A 22,815-nucleotide genomic window follows, 5' to 3' on the forward strand; every position below is an offset into this window, starting at 1 on the left:
AGATTATTTTATTTGCGCGGCAAAATTTGGGGATTACCCGTGAAAAATTTCTTACCATTATTCGCCAACAATAAACTTGAAGACGAATTGATCCGCATCGGTTCTGACTGGATCAATAAACTGTATTTCTGAAAACAGCTGGTGCTGTTAGGACACATTAAGTAAGCAGCGAAGAAAATAATATGAAACAAAATTATCACCTTTTCTGTTTGTATTAAATAATTGTTACTTATTTTTTTTCCCCACAGCTACCACGTTTATTTAAACTGATCGTAATAAGTATTGAAACAACTCTACCATGTTGGATAGATCGTGGATTAAGCCAAATGTCTCTGCTCAGCACATATGGATTTATTACTAATGTGAAGCCATCTCAATTTTCTGACACTGTTTTGAGGTAACCAATTTACCATGTTAGTTTTCAGCTTTACAAAAAAGGATATGCTTATGTTTTTCTACTGAACCTGCATGTTAAACAAGTGGGCCAAAATTGTCCACACTTGATTTTAAGGGTCATTTTCAAGTAATTTGTATTTTTTTAAAATGTATTGTATGCAATTATCTAAACCAGGGATGTGCAACCTTAGTCACTGTGGGGTCAAATACAATTACCAATTTTAAGTGGTGAGCCCTTTATATATCACAAGGTGATTTTACTTTGTTGCATACCAAAAATTCCTATATTGAGTTAACTACAATCAAATTTTGCTTTTCACTCTAGTCCCAAAAATACCAGGCGCATTAATCTACTCAAAAATATATAACAATTGGACTTGTTTGGTAGTACATTTGAAATCCAAGCTTCTCTGCGGGCCGCACAACCTTTTATCAATGGACCACAGGTCGCACACGCCTGATCTAAATTTCTGGCATGTGTTTGCAAAACAATTTGTAACAGATATTTTGTATATATCTGATGACTTGAAATATCAAGCACAAGCTTTAATTAACCTATTTGGATTAATTCATGCCTTTCTCAATACCTTCAAGAAGTTCTGAGATATTTTGTTAAATGTCACATACAGGTCAAATAGGTTAAATACCAACATTTTAAGCAAATCTGTCATTATTTGAAAATTGTTTAAAACCCGAACATTTTGCTTCAGTAGTTACATCCAGGAAGGGTAATACACTGTTTTCTTATTTTTTTCAAATTTGGAGAGATGTTAGTTGTTTATCAAAAGTTGATCCTCCTAAAGTTTGACTCCAAATGACCCAGCGGTTCACCCACAGGCCCCCAAAACGAAAAAAATAAATCAAATGGCTGTACTGACTAAAGCAGCGCTTCCCAACCGGTGGGCCACGATGTTCTTTCTCGTGGGTGTCAAAACTTGTCAAACTATTATCATAACAAAATAGAAGTTTAAGGTTATACAGTTTGTGTGAACATATTTTCAAGTTGAACTTTATTATGAAAAAAAAAACATATTACTTACTGTGAAAGCTGCATAAGGTTTCACGTTATTACACACACAAACTGCGATCGTCGAGTCACAACAATACTTGTATTAGTTGTAAAATCTACTCTCTTTGTTAGTTTCATTTGGACCCAGAATGCATCAAATATGGTTTCATAACAGGAAGTAAATTTGAGGCAAAAGGACAATGTGTTGAAACAGTATTTTTTATGGGCCATGATCTGGAAGAGGTTGGGAAGCACTGGACTAAAGTACATCATCTGAGAGTTTTATGCTTTGTTGGTTGGTGCAATGTGATGTATTCTAAAGAATTTAGTAACTTTTTCATTGGATTCACCCATTTTTACCCCTTAAACCCCCAAATAATAAGTTTTAAGCCAGAAATACAAACCAGAAATACAAAAAAAATTAAATTTTTGCCTTAATTGACCAAATTCTGCAGTGACTTTTACAGTCCATAATATGTGTACACGGTCAGTCAGATAGAAGTCTCAACTCTTAAGGGAGTAACTCACTGGTTTACAATTAAGGCGGGTGAATGCAGCGGTAGTGCTCAGCTTGACATCGGGAGAGATGTTTTATGAGACAGTCGTTTCGGTGATTAGAAATCAGCTTTTTTGTGCAGCTATGCTATGTCGCTTGCAAAAACAATCATATGTGTAGATCAAATGAAGTGTCTAGTAAATTGGTAAATAAGATATAAAATATATAAAATGGAAGTATATTAGAAAGCCACCTTTCTAGTGTTTTGTGGTCTTTGGTATAACAGCCTAAAAAATAGTAATTTGTGGTTGGTCTTTAAGCTGAAGCTAAAATATAATGCTTGAGCTTCTTTGAAAACATGTTTATGAAGATTTTCAGCCCCATTTTAGACGGTGCCCTAAAGTATAGCAATGCATTTCAACCCACTTTGAACTTGTGTTCTTTTTCCAGGGGTCTACATTCTGCAACCACAGGGTTTTAGTGATGATGAAGGGATCGAAAGTTCAGCAAGTAAACAAGGTAATGCTTGAAATGCTTGGTGTACAACTCAATGAACAATTTCTGTGTAAGATTTCCCTCTAAAGAACACAATCAATTTTGAAACACTGTTAAAAATTAAATAAACAAACTAAAATGTTTCAACAGTCACAGTTGTATGAACCATTGTGTTACATAAGCTTCATTTTTGTAACTTTATCTCGGCTGTAGCTTGTTTTTCAACAATGAAATGATTCAAGCTGGGTAAAATGCTGAGAAAAGCGTTTGCTTTACAGTTGTGTTAAAATATGAGGAGATTATATGTCAAAATAAACCCTACGTGAAAATCCTCCGATTGTGCAACAGAAATCATCTCAATGAGTCAATTTAGTGCTGAAATATTTTTCAATACAACTTCATCTAGTTTTCTATGAAATCAAACCAGTCTTAGAAATATTTTAACTTTATTTCAATCTGTTGGTTGATATTATACTTAGTATTTCAGCTACTGTGGCCATATTTTTTAAGGATATATTGACAACAATGAACGAATTTTCGTTTGCTGCCAAACCACGCAAATTAATTTTCAAAACTTAATTAAAATCTGAAACTGATATTTGGTTAAAGGCCCCATTGTACTTAGTGCATCTTTTGTTCCTCATTTATTTCAATCTTCATTCTTTGTTGTGAAAACAAACACAGCTTCAATGTATTTCAGATTGCCTCATTTAAATTTGCTCAAGATAGCAAAGAAAATATTTTGAGTGCAAAAAGTAGGAAGTCAACTAAGAGGGCATTGTGATGTCATATTAGTTCCAATACATATTGGTTTTGATAAAGTTGTGCACCAAATACTGACTTTACTTCTGTCATTAACAAACTGCTATTAAATAGTCATGGCTTTAGAATTATACTTGTCATTTCGGACTTGGGACAAATAATTTCTTACCATATACCAATCATTTTTTTTACCATAAACCAATTATTTTTATGGGTCTTTATTTTTATGGTGCCTTCCCTGAAGGGGACACATATTGTTTTTGTCCGTATTTTTTTTTTCTTTTTTTCTTTTTTCTTTTTTTCCGTCTAACGCGGATTTGTTCCCACGTTTTGGTCAAGAAATAATGGTTTAAAATTTTTCAAATTTACACACATTACAGATATTGGTCTAAAGATGGTCCATGTGAATTTTGACCTGGTTTGACCCCTCGGTTCACCCACAACCCCCCAAAACGTGAAATTTTAAGCGCGGATTTGTTCCCACGTTTTGGTCAAGAAAGAATGGTTTAAACTTTTTCAAATTTACACACATTACAGATATTGGTTTAAAGATGGTCCATGTGAATTTTGACCCCGTTTGACCCCTCGGTTCACCCACAGCCCCCCAAAACGTGAAATTTTAAGCGCGGATTTGTTCCCACGTTTTGGTCAAGAAAGAATGGTTCAAACTTTTTCAAATTTACACACATTACAGATATTGGTCTAAAGATGGTCGATGTGAATTTTGACCCCGTATGACCCAGAGGTTCACCCACAGGCTCCCGAAACGTAAATGTGTTTAACCCTCGTTTGGTCAAGCAAGACACTGTAGGCAGAAGTACCAAGAGAGTAACTCACTGGTTTACGATAGCGGGAGGGCTCAGCTTGACGTCGGACAGACGTTTTACGAGACGTCGTTTCAGTGATTAGATATCAGCTGTTTTGCACAGCAATGCTATGTCGTTTTATTAAGTTATCACTCACATTTTTAGTTTTGGCGAAGGTTTTACACCTATGACGTGATTTAAACCTAATAACCGTGTTTCGGTTTTGTATATGTCAAGAAAAACTTTGTTAATAAAAGTTAAGATGAAAAAATTAACTTGACTTTTGTGCCAAATGAATGTTTCTTTAAGTGCTCGTTGTCACGTTGGCCGCCGCATGATCACGGGTTACTTAAGGTCAACTAGTCGGTATTACAAACACAGCTCAGAACTTTCTTCATAACGTAGCGTTTTTTGACAATCAATTTAGGAGTCAATACTCAAGGCATGTATGAATTAGGCTTGAATTAGGTATTGTTGAACACGAATGACGGCGTGCTATTGAAAACGGTGTCAAAAGGTCAAACAGTCGTTTGGCGTGTGCACCCTGAGAGGTTACTACAGGTCAATGGTACTCGTTTTGCGAAACAAAGTTAAATGAAAAACAATTTGTTATGTATACACTTTTTTGCTTTTTAATTTAAAGTGTCTGTAACACAACTGTAGCAAATTGCTTTTTAATTTAAAGTGTGTGTAACACAAATGTTACAGCTTTCTAAAAAAAATTGTGTTCAAAACCTGACCTTGGAGGACTATATCTGGGTCAAAGCAAGAGATTAGATTTAAGTCTTTGTTACTTTTTTTAATGTTTTTGTAATTACATGACAATAATAGTGCAAAAAGAATATGAACATTTTTTTATTGTTGGGTTAATGCTTTCTAAAAATATGTCCTTAAGAATCTAAAAATCACCGCAACATTTATTTACTTTAAATCCGCACAAACACGCGTGTGGGGACCCATTAGTTTTTGTTTACAAAAACAATCATATGTGTAGATCAAATGATGTGTATAGTAAATTGGTAAATATCGTATAGAATATATAAAATGGAAGTATATCAGAAAGCCACTCTTCTAGTTTTACCATATACCAATCATTTTTTTTTACCATATACTAATCATTTTTTTTACCATATACCGATCATTTAAAATGCTATCATATAGGCTAAACCAAGTTTTATTCTGCATCATGTAGAAGAAAACATGCTTCAGTATTTGTTGTTTTATCTCTAACACTGTTTTACAGATGATGATCGTTCCGAGCGAAAAAGAATGCGAGATTTTGAAAACAACACATCTGAGGGTGAAATCCCTAACCCGAAAGTGAAGCCCTGTCTTGATTTTGTCCGTGAAGCGACAAAAAACTGATGAAGGTAACATTTTTGTTCTGCTTTTTAGATTAACAAACACATTATTTGTTTTATTGGAGTTTATAAAAGTTTTATTGGCACAAAAAAAATGATAATCATTACATTAGAATATAATTAGAAATATAATTATGTCATAATTAATATGACCTTTTAGGAACATTTAATCGCATCCCTATTCCTTGTTTAATATTGTTGTTAATAAAGGGGAAAAAAACCCTAAAAAAAACAGTTGTTATTTGTGTGTTGTCCAACTGGCAACATGAAATCACACAAAGTTGAGAACAGACCATCATTAATCTTTTGCCCTGGAAATGATTCATTTATTTTGTTGGCAAGTGAATAAGCCACAAGATGCTCCTTGCCATAATATGAAGGTTTAATTTTCTTGTTTAATTTCTGTTGCCCTGTTATTAAATCATGCAAAAACCTTGAAACTATAACAAATATGTTTTATTTAAATTTAATGTTTTATAAAAGCAAGCATGTACTAAACTGTAAAACGACAACCTTGGGATAAAACAAGCAAAATATAGAACATTATTGACATTGTGCAGAAAACAAATTTGAGGAAATTGCTGTCCAGAAGCAAATAGCTCATGTACATGTTTATTTGAATTAAACACAAACTATACAAGGTGGCAAATTACACAAATTGTTGTTTAAACTTTAACAGTATACATTTTAAATATGGGATTTGCACCTTAACCTTATAGAAAATATTCATTGCTGCCGTAAGCATTATGTATAACTGGCAAAGCTGTATATTAACGTCCATTTAGTTCTGTTTCTCTGCTATCAATATCACTATACCCTCAAACCATTTATGTTTAAAAATTCCACTTTGTATTTCATTTTTTCAATAAACAGCAGTTTTTTATGTTAAAGTTAAGCTTTTTTGTATTGTTTTTTTTTTGTAGAGGAGAGATCAACACAAGGTATTGAACATAACAGTGAAGTTGACCATGAACCACAAGCATCACAAGCAGCAGCAGGACAAATGAGTGATGGAAATGAGATGGACGTTGATGACAGCATTCATATCAGAATGGAAAAGTAAGTTTCACAAAAACGTGGGATAAAAAATAGTTAAAATATGAAAAAAGCTATCGGCTGGTGAAGACAAAATAATGTTTACACATTTCTTGCCTAATTTTAAATTGAATTCTGTGAATAAGTGAACGCTTATACCAAGTTTACTCGTACAGCACACTAGAATTACTTGCATATGCGATATTCTAACATAATTCTTTTCAATAAAATTATTGCTCGCATAATGCATTGGAATTTGCCTGTGGGATTAAATTCACAAAAGAATTACAGAATTGCCATTTAATCTTATTGGCAGTTTATAGAAATGGGGTCACTGCTTACAGGCTGATAGTAAGACAAAAAATATGCCATGAATTTATGTAGTTTTTGCAATACTGTAAGTCCAATTTTATTTGCGCCTGAAAACAATATTTGATGGAGTAATTAGTTTACTTTAGTTAAAACATAAAATTGTTTATTAAAAACATTATGCTTTACTTATCAGCGGAACACATAACGATTATTGCTTAGCTAGAACCAAAAAGCCAACTATTTAAAATAGATGACAAGTATAATGAATATGAGACAAGAAATGACTGTATCAAAACCACTTTCAAACTTTTGTGTAATTTTAAAACACAGCACTTCTTGTGAAATCAAGTATCAACACAAATTGCATCTCAACTAAACCCAATATGTCATATTTAGATACAGAAGATTTATGGAACTTCTTGGTCAGCAAACTCCTCTGATTGAAGCAATGACTGAAGCAGGATTAACTCATCAAGACTTGATTGCTATTAGACAAATGAAAACTATGACCAGCAACAAACCAGAACCAACTGTAAGTACCAACTTTTGCAAAACTGCTTCAGTTATTTTGAGTTTAACTGCTTATTATCGGTCTCCTGGTGAGCTTCGTAATGATTTTGTCCAATATGTTGTCAAATATTTTTTTTTGAAATTTTGGAATTTTGAAATTAATTTCTTGCATAAATGTAAAGTTTTTAATTTTCAGATTCAATCTTCTTCTGAACATGAAACTTCTCAAGACACTCACAACACAAGGTAGAAATTTATAAAACAATCCAAATTCATTCATTTTCCAAGTAAAATTCTTAAGTTTTGTCAGTAAATTTGTTTTGTGTAGCAGATGTTATTTCCATTGCTTCTGATATAGACAATGTTGTTGGTATCATCTAAATTAAACCTAACCTAACAAAAACATTTGAAATAGCAATTATAGATTTCAAAAACTGGTGACATACTTGGCATTTTGTCACCAGGTTAAAATGAGCTGGTCTGCAATTTAGTTAAGTTTTAGAAACCACCAAAAAACTTTTTAATGTGATTTGTTTTATTGTTTAGTAGCAATGCAACTTGGAACCCGCCCACATCATGGAATAATACAAATGTTGATTCTGCAGCATACCAGGTATGTTTTTACTGTTTGATTTTGCTGATTAATATCTGTATCAGTATAAATAAAAGTTTAGTTACACTGTTTAGGCATTGTTAGATGAAATATAGACTTTAGTACATTAAATGTTAGAACATTGAATTGTTTAACGCCTGCATTTTGCTGCTCAGATTCAATTTAAAGCTTTGCATGTTTCTGTAAACTGTAAAATATTTTTATTGGTATGTTGTAAATTTGTGTGCCATTGTAAATCAGTACTTGATATTTTGTTAATTGATAAAGTTTTGGTGCTTGATATTTTGTTAATTGATAAAGTTTGTATATTGCAGGCCTCCACACCACCAACATCTTCAAATCAAATTCCACCTCTCAAACCATTTTCTTCAGCCAGTCTACCTCCAGCAGTTGCTGCAGCCTTCATGGCTTCAATCGTTTCAAGCAATGCAGGTGTGTAACTTCTAAATAAGAGAAATTCAAAGATACCGGCCAAATTTATGATGTTTACTTGTAAAAAAGTTACTCAATAAAGAATACAGTACTTCACACAATATTTTGCCTTCTAACATCATGTATGTTATTTTGACCATCGCTGACTAAGCTGTTTTAGAAAATCTGTTTGAATAACCTATGTTGTCTGAGGGTGTGCAGTTGGAAAAGTGGTGTAGACTAATTCTGGCATCGAAACATTACTGATTTATCAACACTAGTACTTCATGAATATCTAAAAAAAAATTGTTACTTGTTGACAACAATTGACTTGTATTAGACTAAAAATTGAATGAAATAACCCATTTACTTTGGCTTACGAGCTACCATCAGCGCATTACATGACAGAAGTAGAGGAAAAATGATAATTTTTTATTATGTTAGTTTACTAAAAAAATAGGCCTTGTGTTTAAAGGAAGTGGTTCAGTACTTAACTTGCGGAAGTTGTAATTCAACTTCAACTAACGACAAAACTCATTTTAACACTGATTTATGTTAAAACATTTTAGAACATGCTTCAGCTAACTCTAAAGCGGAACTTCTGCAGAAAATATTCAAAAGATCATCAGCTATTTCTCAGGTAATCATATATGTTACTGTTACTGAACATGTGTTTTAATACATGTTTTTTTAGCAATATATATATATATGTGTGTACTGAAGTAAATGTATGATATTGTGTAACTTAGGAACGCAAGACACATATTTTAAGAGTGGTTTTACTAAAAACATAAATGCCAGCTATACAAAAACAGTTTAACTCATTTTGGTGAACTGTTAAATCTTTCATTAACATACGTTTAAATTAAAAAAATGTGTAAATACAAACAGAACTGATAAAACTACTCAATAACTTGTCCAGTAAATTTCACAGTCTTTGTTTATCATCTAATGCTGACAAAATTACACATAGCGGCCCGTCATAACCTTTACAGGACCTGATCTATATCACTGTAACACTTATTATTATTTCAGGTCTCGTCCAGCTCTTGTGTGCCACCTAGTGTGAAGTATAGTGAGAATGCCGACTCGATCGACACAATAACAGCTGGAACTGTATCAAGTGGAGTCGGGTGTGTAACTTGTCTGTTTCTGTTTCTTCCAGGCTACATTATCATTGACATATATTTAGACTGAGAAATATTTTTCATCAACATTTAAATTTGTTTATAGAGCTCTTCTGGCAAATGTATTTTTAGTTCGACGTTTCGACGTCCTATACATGCCGTAGTACAGTGCAACGCGCATTCAGTGTTATTTACCCTGATGAAGACGACCTGTATAGGACGTCGAAACTTCGGAATAAAAATACAATTTGCCAGAAGAGCTCTATAAACTTGATATTATGCCTGGCAGCAATAACTTATATATTTAATTTTGTTTTTTTACATTTTTTTAGTTCAATCAAAAAAGGTACTCTGGATCCAACCAACTTTGACGAGGATGTATTTGACAAATATATTTCAAAGTAAGATGCTTTTTTGCATCTGTTGAAAAGACTTGTTTTCTCTCAGTTTTACGCGGATAATAAGTGAAGCGAATATTTTTTTGTATTTTTAAACGTAAAATAATATTTTCCTGTGTCGGTCGTTCTACGATTCTACTATGATCTTTGTAATATTTTTCACCCCAGAAGAGCATTAAAACAGTCTTATATATTCCCAGGTACACATCAAAGCACCCTTGCATGCAAGCATCTTGTCCTCATATCAACAGAGATCATTACCACTGCACTGATAGTGATTGTAACTTTCAGGTAATACACTTAACATTACAATAACATAAAAAACAGGTTAATCCCCTGCAAGTGGGCATTGTTCATACGACTTGCTAAGTTCTTATAGAACCGTTTTCCTTAAATGTATAGCGTCTTATTTACCTATTCTTAACGTTTGTGACCCTAAAAATTCAAAATTGCTGATCTTTTTCAAACATATCTATCCAGCGCTTCACCAACAAGTCGGATGTGATTCGTCATTACAACATGCATAAGAAGAGAGATAACTCATTAGCTCATGGCTTCATGAGATTCGCATCAACAGACGATTGCTCGAGACAATTTGGTAACTGCCACTTGAACGGGAAAAGCACCCACTACCATTGCTTGCATGTAAGTTTAACTCATTACTCGCATTTTGTAACGAATTTGCGATTCAAGTTTATTGCGTCAGGTACCTAAAACTGTCCAAGGCATTGCGAGAACCTTCAAAAATCTAAAAAGTGTCAATTTTACCAATTTTAAGCAGAAACTATTTCTGTTAAACGAAAATCAACAATAATTTTGCGCTTTTGTTGCTGTGGTTATTGGTCAATCTGGCGATGCCCTATTACGAAGCTGACATGTGCAGCATACAAGGCAGGCAACGGTGCTTGTGGTTCAACTTTCGACGGGTTCGTCACTGAGCCTGTGTAGCTCAGTTGGTAGATCTTCTATCGCGAGCCTTGGAAAGACTCCTATCGTGGGTTCGAATCCCACCGCAGGCTAGCTTTTTCTAGTCTACCCTCTTGCCACATGGGAATGCTTGGGAGACCGGTTTGATTTGGTATAACGCCGTCAATGGGCCTTGTGTACTATGATAATTATGGGTCCCCACATATTGATTTTACTCAAAATGTTTGTTTGTTTTTTGTTTGTTTTTCTTATTTTTTCTTCTACCCAAAGTTTGTCCGACTCGTTTTTCCATCAAATCCTTGATGGATTTGGATGAAATTTACACAGATGGTAGATGTAGTTATGTAGATGTGCATCCCACTTTGTTTTTGTTGGTAACCCCAGTATTTACCCCGCTCGCCCCCTAAAATGGGTGTTTTTACCCCGAAGTTTGTCCGACTCGTTTTACCATCAAATGTTTGATGGATTTGGCTGAAATTTACACAGATGGTAGATATAGTTATGTAGATGTGCATCCCACTTTGTTTTGTTGATAACCCCGTTATTTACCCCGTTAGCCCCCTAAAATGGGTGAGTTTTTAAACAGTGTCAGAATTGGCTGAAATTTGGATTTCTTGTATAGTATGCCATTTATATGTGTCGATTGTTGCGTTCAACCCTGTAGTCCTAACATTTACCCCACAAGCCCCTAAAGTGTAAAACGTATTTGTATGTTACTGGTCACCACAAATGAAAGATTTCTTTGGAGCAATAGTGTTACAAGGGCAACCAGTTGTATGTTGCTCATTGGTGGGTTGCTTGGTGGTCGTTTTTGCGCCATGGCAGTTAGGGGCTTGTTAACAGCCCTATGACGTCAGAAACATCAACGGTTGTTGCTCAAAACACCTCTAGTGGTCGAAATTTTAAACATTGGCGGATTGGGCTGAAATTTTGCAGTACTATTGATTGAGTCATTGTGGTTTTTACATATTTTTTAGTTTGTGTGTCGAACCCAATTAGTTGCTCTACTAGCCCCCTAAAATGGGTCAGTTTTTTAAAACGTTAAATAGGACATACTTCAAACAATATCTGGGGTGAATCTAATTTTATAGCTTGTATTCTACATAGTATTATTATTTAAGCCCAGTGCCGATCACTGTGTTTTACCTTACATCACCCGACTTTTTCATGGTTTTGCATTATTTTCGAATTGCATTATTTTCAACTTTGCATGTGTGGGGACCCATGAGTTTTTGCCTGCAGAAACGACTAAAGTTATAAAAGACGATGGCTAATATGGGACCCAATACAAAATAAGCATAGGGAATATATTTATGTTTTAAAATAGGTTATAGTGTATGTGCAAGGGCAATATGTGCTAAGCCACCCTTCTAGTTTTACTAAAGTTAGCATTTTTGTTCCATTTTGTGATAACGTCTATAATCAACTTTTTCAATGTTTTCAAACACGGCGTGTCACCAGATGGTGCTAGAGTGCGTGAATTTATTCCATCATAGAAATAAACAAACAATAAATGAATTTGTGAACAGACAAGCTGCACGAAAGTCTACACTAGCACTTCTGATGTGATGACGCACGAAAATTTCCACAAGAAGAACCAACAGTTTGTGAGCAATGGATTTGAGAGATATCGAGCCACGGAATCATGTGGAATGTCAGATTGTCCGTTTGTCAACCAACGAACAACCCACTTCCATTGCACGTGAGTTTCAAGCTGGTGTTTTAGGTTATTATTTTAAAAAGGCCAACATCCCACGGCCGTGTGCACTTATTTACTTGTACCTTAAAATACACTCGCGCGCTTCCACTTTCAAAATATAAGTAGTGGCGGACTTGCATTGAAAGTCCTGTGCAAGATATTAGTTTTCTGAAACTCATTAAAAGTGCGTTTTTGTGGACATAAAAGTAGAGTTTCTATGTTACTGGTCAAGTTTTCTGGGGTAGAGCTACTTACGTAAGAACTCACAGTTACCAGGTTTGAGAATTTCCGCTAGGTGGCGCAACAGAGAACAGAGGCCGTTTACGGTGACAATAATTGCTGAGTCAGCATGTTGCAAATTAATGTATTATTGTCACCATAAAAGCCTATATGTTTAAACTGATTGATTTGGACAACTTGTTGAACCATCGTTTTATCCCCCAGTCGTCCCGGTTGCAATTTCACTTTCAAGAACAAATGTGACATCGAGAAACATAAAGCTTACCACACCAGAGATGACGCGTACACCAGACAGGGATTCAAGAAGTTTTACAAGAACGGAGCTTGCCAGTAAGTCGTAAAATAGTAAGGATTAAATCAAGGAGAATTGTTTGAAAAGTTGTTTGAACTAAATATATCGTTGCCTTTTTTTCCTGATGAAGGTATAGGACGTCGAAACGTCGGAATAAACATACATTTGCCAGAAGAACTCTATAAACTTGATATTATTTTTGTTTAGAGCCCTTGACCAAAAACAAGTAACATATATGAAAAACACTAAATTTTTAGTCCAAACTTTTGTTTCAGATTTCCGACATGTGCTTGGAACCGCACAGCAAACCACTTTCACTGTTTGCGGAATAATTGCGGCTTTTCATTCACGTCAACCAGCCAGATGGTGTCGCACAAGAGGAAACACGACAGACAAGATCTTATGGGATCTGACAGTCTAAGCTCAAGTAAGAAAAAATACTTCGGAACGTTTTGTTTTAAATGAGAAATATTACAAAAATATTTTTTTCCGCACAAATCTTTGTTTTTCATCGTTCCTATCAAAACAGTTTGTGACAAAAATATTTTCTTGGTGCAGAAAACTCTTTTCTAAGTACTTTGCACATAACTTAGTTAATTTTTTTTCATTGCAAAGCTTTTTTCCTCTCTTTGTTCATTTTTTTCTGATGGTTCTTTTCTTTACTAATTATGGGTCCCCTTCCCTGAAGGGGACACATATTGATTTTACTCAAAATGTGTTTTTTTTGTTTTTTTTTCTTTTTTTTTTTCTTCTCCCCAAAGTTTGTCCGACTCGTTTTTCCATCAAATCCTTGATGGATTTGGATGAAATTTACACAGATGGTAGATGTAGTTATGTAGATGTGCATCCCACTTTGTTTTTGTTGATAACCCCAGTATTTACCCCGCTAGCCCCATAAAATGGGCATTTTTTCCCCAAAGTTTGTCCGACTCGTTTTTCCATCAAATTTATGATGGATTTGGCTGAAATTTACACAGATGGTAGATGTAGTTATGTAGTTGTGCATCCCACTTTGTTTTTGTTGATAACCCCGTTATTTACCCCGTTAGCCCCCTAAAATGGGTGAGTTTTTAAACAGTGTCAGAATTGGCTGAAATTTGGATTTCTTGTATAGTATGCCATTTATATGGGTCGATTGTTGCGTTCAACCCTGTAGTCCTAACATTTACCCCACAAGCCCCTAAAGTGTAAAACGTATTTGTATGTTAGTGGTCACCACAAACGAAAGATTTCTTTGGAGCAATAGTGTTACAAGGGCAACCAGTTGTATGTTGCTCATTGGTGGGTTGCTTGGTGGTCGTTTTTGCGCCATGGCAGTTAGGGGCTTGTTAACAGCCCTATGACGTCAGAAACATTAACGGTTGTTGCTCAAAACACCTCTAGTGGTCGAAATTTTAAACATTACCGGATTGGGCTGAAATTTTGCAGTACTATTGATTGAGTCATTGTGGTTTTTACATATTTTTTAGTTTGTGTGTCGAACCCAATTAGTTGCTCTACTAGCCCCCTAAAATGGGTCAGTTTTTTAAAACGTTGAATAGGACATACTTCAAACAATACCTGGGGTGAATCTAATTTTATAGCTTGTATTCTACATAGCATTATTTTTTAAGCCCTGTGCCGATCACTGTGTTTTACCTTACATCACCCGACTTTCTCATGGTTATCTCTTGAATTGCATTATTTTCAACTTTACATGTGTGGGGACCCATGAGTTTTTGCCTGCAGAAACGACTAAAGTTATGAAAGACAATGGCTAATATGGGACCCAATACAAAATAAGCATAGGAAATATATTTATGTTTTAAAATAGGTTATAGTGTATATGCAAGGGCAATATGTGCTAAGCCACCCTTCTAGTTTTCGAAACTTTTGTGCCAAAAACCTTTTCTAATTTATTCATCTTCCGTTTATCTTGTCGCCATAGCAACCTCTCCAGAGCTTCTTCCTCCTCCTCCCACTCTCACTTCTCTTTCCTCCTCTTGCTCCTCCCGTCCTCCTACATCTGCTCTGTGCGCTCCACACCTCCCTCCAGCGGTGGTGCAGCAGTCCTTAGTGAGACATCAACAAGCCCCCGTGACCTTTGGACGACCCCCGTCCTATCTGGGTGTCAGGGGAAACCCCTCAACCCCGGTTTTGATGCCATCTTTTATTTACCCCTACGTCGCGTCGCGATTACTCAACCGTGAGATTTATTTTTCTTGCTTTCTATGAAACTTTTTCTTCACTGAAATCTTGTTCACATTTGAAAAGAGGACTTTTAGAAAGTTTTTCCTGAAAAACGTAATATTCGTTAAATTTACTTTTTTATCTTTTTTGTTCAAAAGCCTACTTGATAAGCTGACAGTTCACACTGTTTCGACCTTAAAGTTCTCATCAGTGCAGCTGGTGACGAGAGATCGGCCATATTGACTTGTTAGCCATCCAACGGCACTCCAGGTCCAGTTTGTGAGACCTTATAGGTCAAAATTTGTGCACTGTCTGCAGCTTATCATTTATTGGCTCTATGCTTTTACATACTTGATAACATTAGGAAAAGTTTTTTTGTGGCAAGCTCTACCGACCCGGATATATTATTCCCAACTTTTCACTTTTCAGGTCCGGTTCCTTCACTGGTTCTCGAGTCCAGATCAGGTGGAAGTGCAAAGTTTGATTCTTCCATGTTGCAGGAAGCGGCAAGAAAAGTTTTAGCCTCAATTCCAACAACTGTAGCAACTGGTGGGTTTTCGTTTTTCGGTGGGTTTGACGACTATTATGTCAAAAGTTTTTATTGTGCAATGATTTCTGTTCCTAAACTGAATTTTTCAACAACTATTGGTGGTAACCATAGCGACAGTATGAGGCTTAAGCCGACTTTCAACAACTTCGTTAACAAAACGGTTCAAACATTTCAAAAAACTGTTCTCAAACAAATTAGTTGCATTTTTTTAATTTTTTTCACAGATTTCACGAAAAACTGGAAAACAATCGGGTTTCGAACAACCAATCGCGCGCCAATTCTCCCCGGTATTTCCCGCCCAGGACGAACCCCCCCGACCTCGCTCCCCCAGCCGCGTTACAACTCCATCTAGCGGTCATTTGCCGCGCGGCGAGGGCGACACCCAGCGGAACATCGTGCTCAGTCGCGCGCAGTTCGACCAGTCACGTGACATGGGTAACAACGACAACGGCAACAACAACAGCGGTGGGGATTACCCGAGTGTGAGCGCCCCTCCCCCGGTAAACATGGCGAGTTATGCCGACCATCCAGTGTACAAGTACATATCGCGGATGGTGGCCGAAAAAAAGCTCGTTTACCCGACTTTGAACCCCGAACCCCGCTCGAATGGGGCTTATATGATGCTGCAGAACCCCACTCTCATGTCACAAGCGATGTCGGGCTCACAGGGTCCCTCTAGTGGCTTGGGAGGACACTTGGATTTGATGAAGAAGATGGGAGGAAGCGATGAGGAAGGTTTCATCCACATCCGACCTGGGTAAGTTTGGAATTCGATCAGATTCGCAACAATTTAAAGCTGCTTAAAACTACCTTCGTGATCTTTGAAAAAACTTGATACAAGCTTAAAGTAACTATGCCGTAAAGTGTGTTAAAGTTTCCCATACCGAATGAGCTCGGTCTTAGGATCAACAAAATAACAATTCTGTGTTTATTTCTTCACCAGAATGACGTGTATGCGTCGTGATTGCAAATATATGATGCAGAATCACTGGCACTGCACTCTGAACCGGTGCAGATACGTTTGCAAGTCGCTCGGCAAAGCTCAAACGCACAGGTATGTTATGTGTCATGCAGTGGTGGGGTTCAATTTTTTTGTCACCCGGTTCTATCACAAAAGCCATATTTTTCAGCCGGTTCTGTTACAAAAGTCCATTGACAGTAACCAGTAATGCTAACCGGTTCGCTGGTCTCATAAAATTTCGTGAGACGGTTCTGTACCGACTGAAACCCAGTCACCGGGTTTTTTACCTGGTTGGCTCATAGCTACAGTGAAAAAAACATAGTTTATGACGTCATTGTTTTGGGGCTCAAAAATACGTAACACAAACATAGGGCATGAAAAACTTGAACTTAAAATAAACAATATGATAATTTTTCTGACACTTGTTTGTTTTCATCCAGACAAGCCCACGACAGTTTGGAAGCTTATGCAAAAGCGGCAAAAGAATGTTTTCGAAGCTACACAGTGAAGAAGATGTGTCCTAACCCGGTAAGCTAATGTTGCGTGTTTCTGGATTTAATAAATCCATCAAATTTAAACTATGTGCTAGTGCTAAGTGTTCTGTTTCGTCAACTTTTGTCCATGTTTTAGGGCCCAATTACTAAATATGTGGCCCGTTTTATTAAAATATTTCCAGTCTTAAAATGCAAATTGATTCCTTACCATAGCTAGTGGCCCATTTTGTACAATTTCCGAATACTTCCACCCAACATATTGAAATTACAAAATAAGTGGTTTGAAAAAGATACTTATGTTATATAAGTCTTAAGATGAACATAAATTCATAACCGGGATCAGCCCTGAAGCGTGAATCCCACCGCAGGCTAGATTTATTTATTTCTTCAGAGTTGCGAGTTTCGGTTGAGGGGACATTACCACTGCTTGAAACCCGGTTGTCAGTTCGTTACCATAGGAACGTCGAAACTTCCCTGGCACATGAAGAAGCATGAGAAGATTGCTAGAAGAGAGGCGAGCGGATTTAAATATTACACAAAGAAGGAGCAATGCGGAAGATATGGTGGGTTTTTATGTGGTGTAAATTTGCAAAACTAAACAGCGAAAATGTTCCCTTTAATGGTTGGGACCATATTTTAAGAAAATTAACAATTTAATTCATGATTAGCTTGATCAACTGTATCTTTTAAATGCTCCAACTTTTCATAATAAAACAGCAAAATTGTTTCCTTTTTTACCAATTTAACTTCAATTAACCACTTGCTTGTCTTTAGGAGATAAAATAATTCTTTTAAATGTTCCAATTTTGCAAAATAAAACGGCGAAAATCTTTCCTTTATTGCTTGGTGTGGTTGGGACCTTGTTTTAATAATTGTAACAATTAAACTACACCTTTTGGTTGTCTTCAAGAGATAAAACAATTCGTTAGCTATCTCAAATTGTAAATTTATCTATTGTTTTTGGTTTTCACAACGTTCTAATACTCAATACATATATAAGAAGATATATTTAGTTTGGAAAATATTTGCTTTTAGTAAACTGTACATTATTTGTTTCGTAGATTGCAAGTACAACGGATTGTTCAGTCATTATCACTGCATAAGAGCCGGTTGTGCGTTTGCTTTCCAATATAAACATCAGATGTCGACTCACGTGAGAAAACATCTGCGCAGAATGTTGGGGAGGAGTTACAACGGAATGGGTGAGATACAGAAATAAACAATTGTACAGAAACAGATAAAACAACAACACGTGTTCAATCGGAACATGAAAAAAGTTTGTACGTATATACACAGAAAAAACTTGAAAAACACACACACACACACACACACACACACACACACACAAAAAAAAAAAAAAAAAACCTTAAAAGTTTAAAATATTACTTCACTGACATTTTTTCTTCACAGGCGACTGCGTCATCAGTGTCGTCATCGTCGTTTCCACAGAAACCGTCGAATTTCATGCATGAGTTGAGCCGACCTCAGCTAGCGATGTTGGAGCAAATATCGAAAGGTTCGGGGTCGAAATATTTCACTTATTTCGCTTTGACCGAGACGAGTTTGCTCACCACAAACATTTCACTTACAGGGAGACAATCTTTGGCGCCAACTAGCGGAGATATGGGCTCCCCCCGACCTGTGACGAGTCTTCACTCTACGTCACTTCCTGCCCAACTTGAAAACAACGATCTTTCGTCGGATGAGGGCGTGCTGGATTTACGAGCAAATTATCCCGACACCAATTCAAACAGCAACGAATCCAACTCGAGTGAGTATTGGAGCGATAAGTTTTCTATGGAAAACAGCAACACAATATATTCTCCACACACGATTTCTCTGGCAGTTTTGATTTGACCAAGCTACTTTTCATGTCCGTGTATATTGTAGCCAGCACTTTTAGCTGTTTTAAAAAATATTTGAACGAAAACGCCCAAGTAGCACCAGGAAACCATTGGTACCAAGCAATTAAAGTATTGTGGTGAACCTTGCTCTTTTCCTACCTTTTAAGTACCGTTTTCGCATTAGGTCTTAGTTTATCTAATTAAATTTATGGCAGAAATACAGTTGAAACGTTTTGTTCCATTCCAACATATTCTCTTGTGTTTTTTCTGATTTAAACAAAACTGTTTGAACGGAATTTCAGAGTTCTCGAACGACATGCCGTCGACAAACGGTGATTCCCCTGAGAAGATACCGGAAGAGGAGGGGAGTTCGTTTCATTTTTCTGACCCGGAAGTTGTCAACAGGTGAGGAGAAGTTTCTCACCGACTTGTTACGTAACTCTTTTTCCTGCCGATTTCGTTTTGATGTAAAACAATTTAAATATCAGAAAAAAAAGTTGAGCATCAAGCGACCAAAAAGTTTCAAAAAAAAACTTTTTTCTTGTTAAAAAGTCAATCAAATTTTTTTTCCGTTTCATTTTTTTAAATACCTTAGCTAGGATTTCCCAGAATATAAAAAAATCAAAATATTTTGGTAAGTTTTACGTCACTATTTCTGATCATGTCGTCATATTAGTAAGTTATGACGTAACAGTTGAAACTCTCAAATAAAGTGAAAGATTTTTTGTTGAACAGATTCGTTCCGAAACCGAACGACGAAAATCCATCGATGTTCGCCAAATTCCGAATCAATAATGATGTCATAGAGGGATTTCGAAGGTTCGAGTCTTCGGAGAACTGTGGCGACACTCAGTGTCCGCATGTGTTCAAAGTACGTCATAAATCATTCATAGAAATCGTTGTCATGTAAATAAGTATTTACTTACATGAAAAATGTGGGTAGTGAAAGTAAAAATTGGTCATCTAGACAAAATTCGAGGGTAAAAGATAATTGAGAATATATCCTCTTTTCTGGTGATGAAAGCAAAGTAAGCCTGCTATAATCCCTTTCCCACTCGCAGGTTTCGCATTATCACTGCACGAGGGACGGGTGCATGTACAGATTCACAGGTCGCACTCACATGTTCAAACATCAGCAACATCATGAACGTGTGGCCGGGTTGGTGAGGGACGACTTCAAGCGGTTCAAGACAACACAGGATTGTGAAGTAGATGGTTGCCAGTACAGAAGCACCAGCACACATTTCCACTGTCTCAGATGCCAGTTTAAGTGAGTTCATTCCGCAGTCGATATTTTGCTACCTACGAGCCTAATTCTAATTTATGGTCGTATTTCGCTGCACGAAGCTCGTTAGGAAACCCGCTTAAATCGTCTTTATTAGAATTTTCTCTTTGCTTGGAACAAACTTTGTATTGTGACGTGACAGGTGTACAGACAGTGCGAAAGTTGGTACCCATCGACGTCAACACGTTAAAGCTGATACACTTGAACAATCCGGTTTCGAGAGATTCAGAGGGAAGGAGGATTGTATGCGGGACACGTGCAAGTACAGGCAACAATCACCATCTGTTATGTCATATCCCAGAGGAAATTCTGTATGACAGCATCAAGCTAATAAATGATAAGTAACAGCAAACGGTGAAAACTTTTTCAACCTATAAGGTTTCATGTAAAAGTAGTTTTCTGGCCGAAGAGCATGTTTCTAAAATACCACAACATGGTCCTATCGGGTCGGTTTTAATCCCAGCTTTAATCTGGTCGATTGTATCAGTTGGCGGTCAATTACGTCACAATAATATGACGTTGAAACTGTGAAATAATAATTGAAATTCCGACAGACACAGAAATACTTCCCACTTTCACTGTCTCCAACCGGACTGTACTTATTCGGTGGTCGGTCTGTCCGGCATAGAACAACACGCCAACAAACATAAGAGAGGAATTCTACTCGCTCAAGTCTGCACAAAAGCCGGGTACGTCATTGCCATGTTACGTCATATTGCTATGGAAACAAGCACGGTTAGAGAAAAATATCGCAACTTTTGATGTTTTTTTTCGCAGACAAGACATTGAATACAGCAACATGTCACAAGCCCGAATTCCGCTGAATCATCCTGACTCAGCATTTAGCGCCCCCACCTCAAGCGGTGCCTACCCACAATTCAACGCAGAGTCGTACGCTCGAGTGAGCACTCACAGCAGCCCCGTTCCGGATGAACGAGCATCGCCACAGTTCAATGCTTCTGCCGTTGTGACGCAACAGTTTAATCCTAGTCTCATGCAAGGAAACGCAGCCTCTAGTGTGGCGATGGACCTCTCTGATTCGCTCAATCTGTCTGTCAATCAAAATCACCAGGGCGGGGTTACAAGCGTGATGACCGGTTACCATGCAGGCATTGGACTTTCCTAGTTTTTATTTTTCCCGTAGATTAAATCGTTTTTCTCCCGTGAAAGATTTTTGCGCTTGTTATAGTTTGGTGGTTAGAGTTTTATCGTTGTTGGATCGAGTTTCTTTTCACTTTATAGCGACTTGCCTCCCGCTTCTCTTGGCGAATTCTTTTATCCAAAGTATCTTGCCCCAAACTTTGCGTATTTTATCGCCAAGCGCTTGTTTATGCAAAAGCCCGCAGCTTTTAGCTTTTATGCAGCATGCTTTTGACCGCGAGTAACCTCGACGGCGGTGAACTCTTCTGTACGGGGTCAACGACCTTCTGTAACCTTTTATCAGCTCGTTTTTAGCATCGAATAAACAGCAGCCTGTTTTTTTTGCGCAACATCCTTCTATGAAGTCATAGTGTTCGATTGAAAGCCATAATCTGTACATTGTTGTGTCAAACACAATGCTCTGTGTGACGTTACAACGGCATCCTGCCTACCGTGCTCATTTTTTGTTATTTATTTAATTACTTCGTACTTTTGTAGTGTGCAGCATGTAACTGTGTTCGTCACGTACTTCTGTTTTTTTTTACTGGGGACCTGTTTTTGGCGGGAACCTCTGTGATTGGTCAAATTTTTAACCAATCGAGATCACGATACAGTCGCTCAGGTGCGCAGCATAGTGTCTATACTGTGAACAATAAAACCGTTCGAACACCTGCTAATGACCTATATGACGTCAGCAAACGAATAAACGCCGATTGTGAACACGAAGTGAAATTTCCTTGTATTTATTATGATCTCTATTTTTTTGCATGTATTTTTTGTTTGTGATTCTTTTCAACCAAAAACTTTTGAGTTCTTGTCGATATATGACGTCATCGATCAGGTACGTGTTTATGACGTCATGTGTGTGACGTCATGGACCGTGTTCCATCTTCAAAGATATAAATCCTTTTTTATCCGACTCGAGTGCTTCATCAACCCCTGCGTGCTACGTAATACATTAATGACGTACTCGCATTATGACGTCTGGCTGTGACGTAACAAACTGTGTAGTGTGACGTTTTACCGCGTGTGTGCCCATAGTAATAATATATCAATATTTAGCGGCTGTACTTTTTGGATTGTTGTCGTTGTTTTCACTTTGGTTGGTGCCTCTTAGTAGAGGGAGTTGACTCGATCGTTGTGTGTCTCGCGAACAAATTCTGGATTTGTGCATTTTCTCTATGCATATGTACATAAACAACATATTGGTCACTGCGGCAATAAAATGCATGCGTGATTGGGAATTGGTTTGAGTAAAGTGATTTATAGATTGGGTGATACAGGCTAATATCAAGAACGTTTGTCAAATATGGCAACTAAGAAACCGCACTGGTGTTTTCCGTGTACGCTGTTTTATTTGGTGAACAGAACTTACGGGTTCAACCACCGTTGTACGTAACCGCCTGTCTTATAAAACATACCTAATACATTGTAAGCATCATTCAAATAACCGAAAACTTGACTTGATAATTGTGGTTGTGGT

The 22,815-nt window shown here is 36.8% G+C and overlaps 1 protein-coding gene and 1 pseudogene across 7 annotated transcripts in view; one reads left to right on the forward strand and one right to left on the reverse strand.

The window, feature by feature from the left end:
* Positions 1 to 22,815, reverse strand: part of LOC145228631 (uncharacterized) — a 170,681-nt gene that overhangs the window by 34,402 nt on the left and 113,464 nt on the right. The window lies entirely within an intron of this gene.
* Positions 71 to 22,576, forward strand: LOC145227986 (zinc finger protein castor homolog 1-like; annotated as a pseudogene). The gene is made up of 32 exons (XR_013860017.1): positions 71 to 161; positions 281 to 397; positions 1,538 to 1,700; positions 2,352 to 2,420; positions 6,249 to 6,384; positions 7,069 to 7,204; positions 7,379 to 7,428; positions 7,729 to 7,795; positions 8,110 to 8,227; positions 8,776 to 8,846; positions 9,242 to 9,339; positions 9,666 to 9,734; positions 9,932 to 10,022; positions 10,212 to 10,376; positions 12,188 to 12,360; positions 12,802 to 12,927; positions 13,165 to 13,316; positions 15,488 to 15,607; positions 15,833 to 16,365; positions 16,552 to 16,662; positions 17,010 to 17,097; positions 17,455 to 17,626; positions 18,125 to 18,265; positions 18,301 to 18,347; positions 18,474 to 18,579; positions 18,655 to 18,834; positions 19,210 to 19,312; positions 19,643 to 19,778; positions 19,969 to 20,177; positions 20,335 to 20,460; positions 20,747 to 20,881; positions 20,970 to 22,576. The product of XR_013860017.1 is annotated as a zinc finger protein castor homolog 1-like (transcript).

The sequence above is a fragment of the Phallusia mammillata genome, chromosome 5 (assembly GCF_965637545.1).
Source record: "Phallusia mammillata chromosome 5, kaPhaMamm4.hap1.1, whole genome shotgun sequence".
NCBI lineage: Eukaryota > Metazoa > Chordata > Ascidiacea > Phlebobranchia > Ascidiidae > Phallusia > Phallusia mammillata.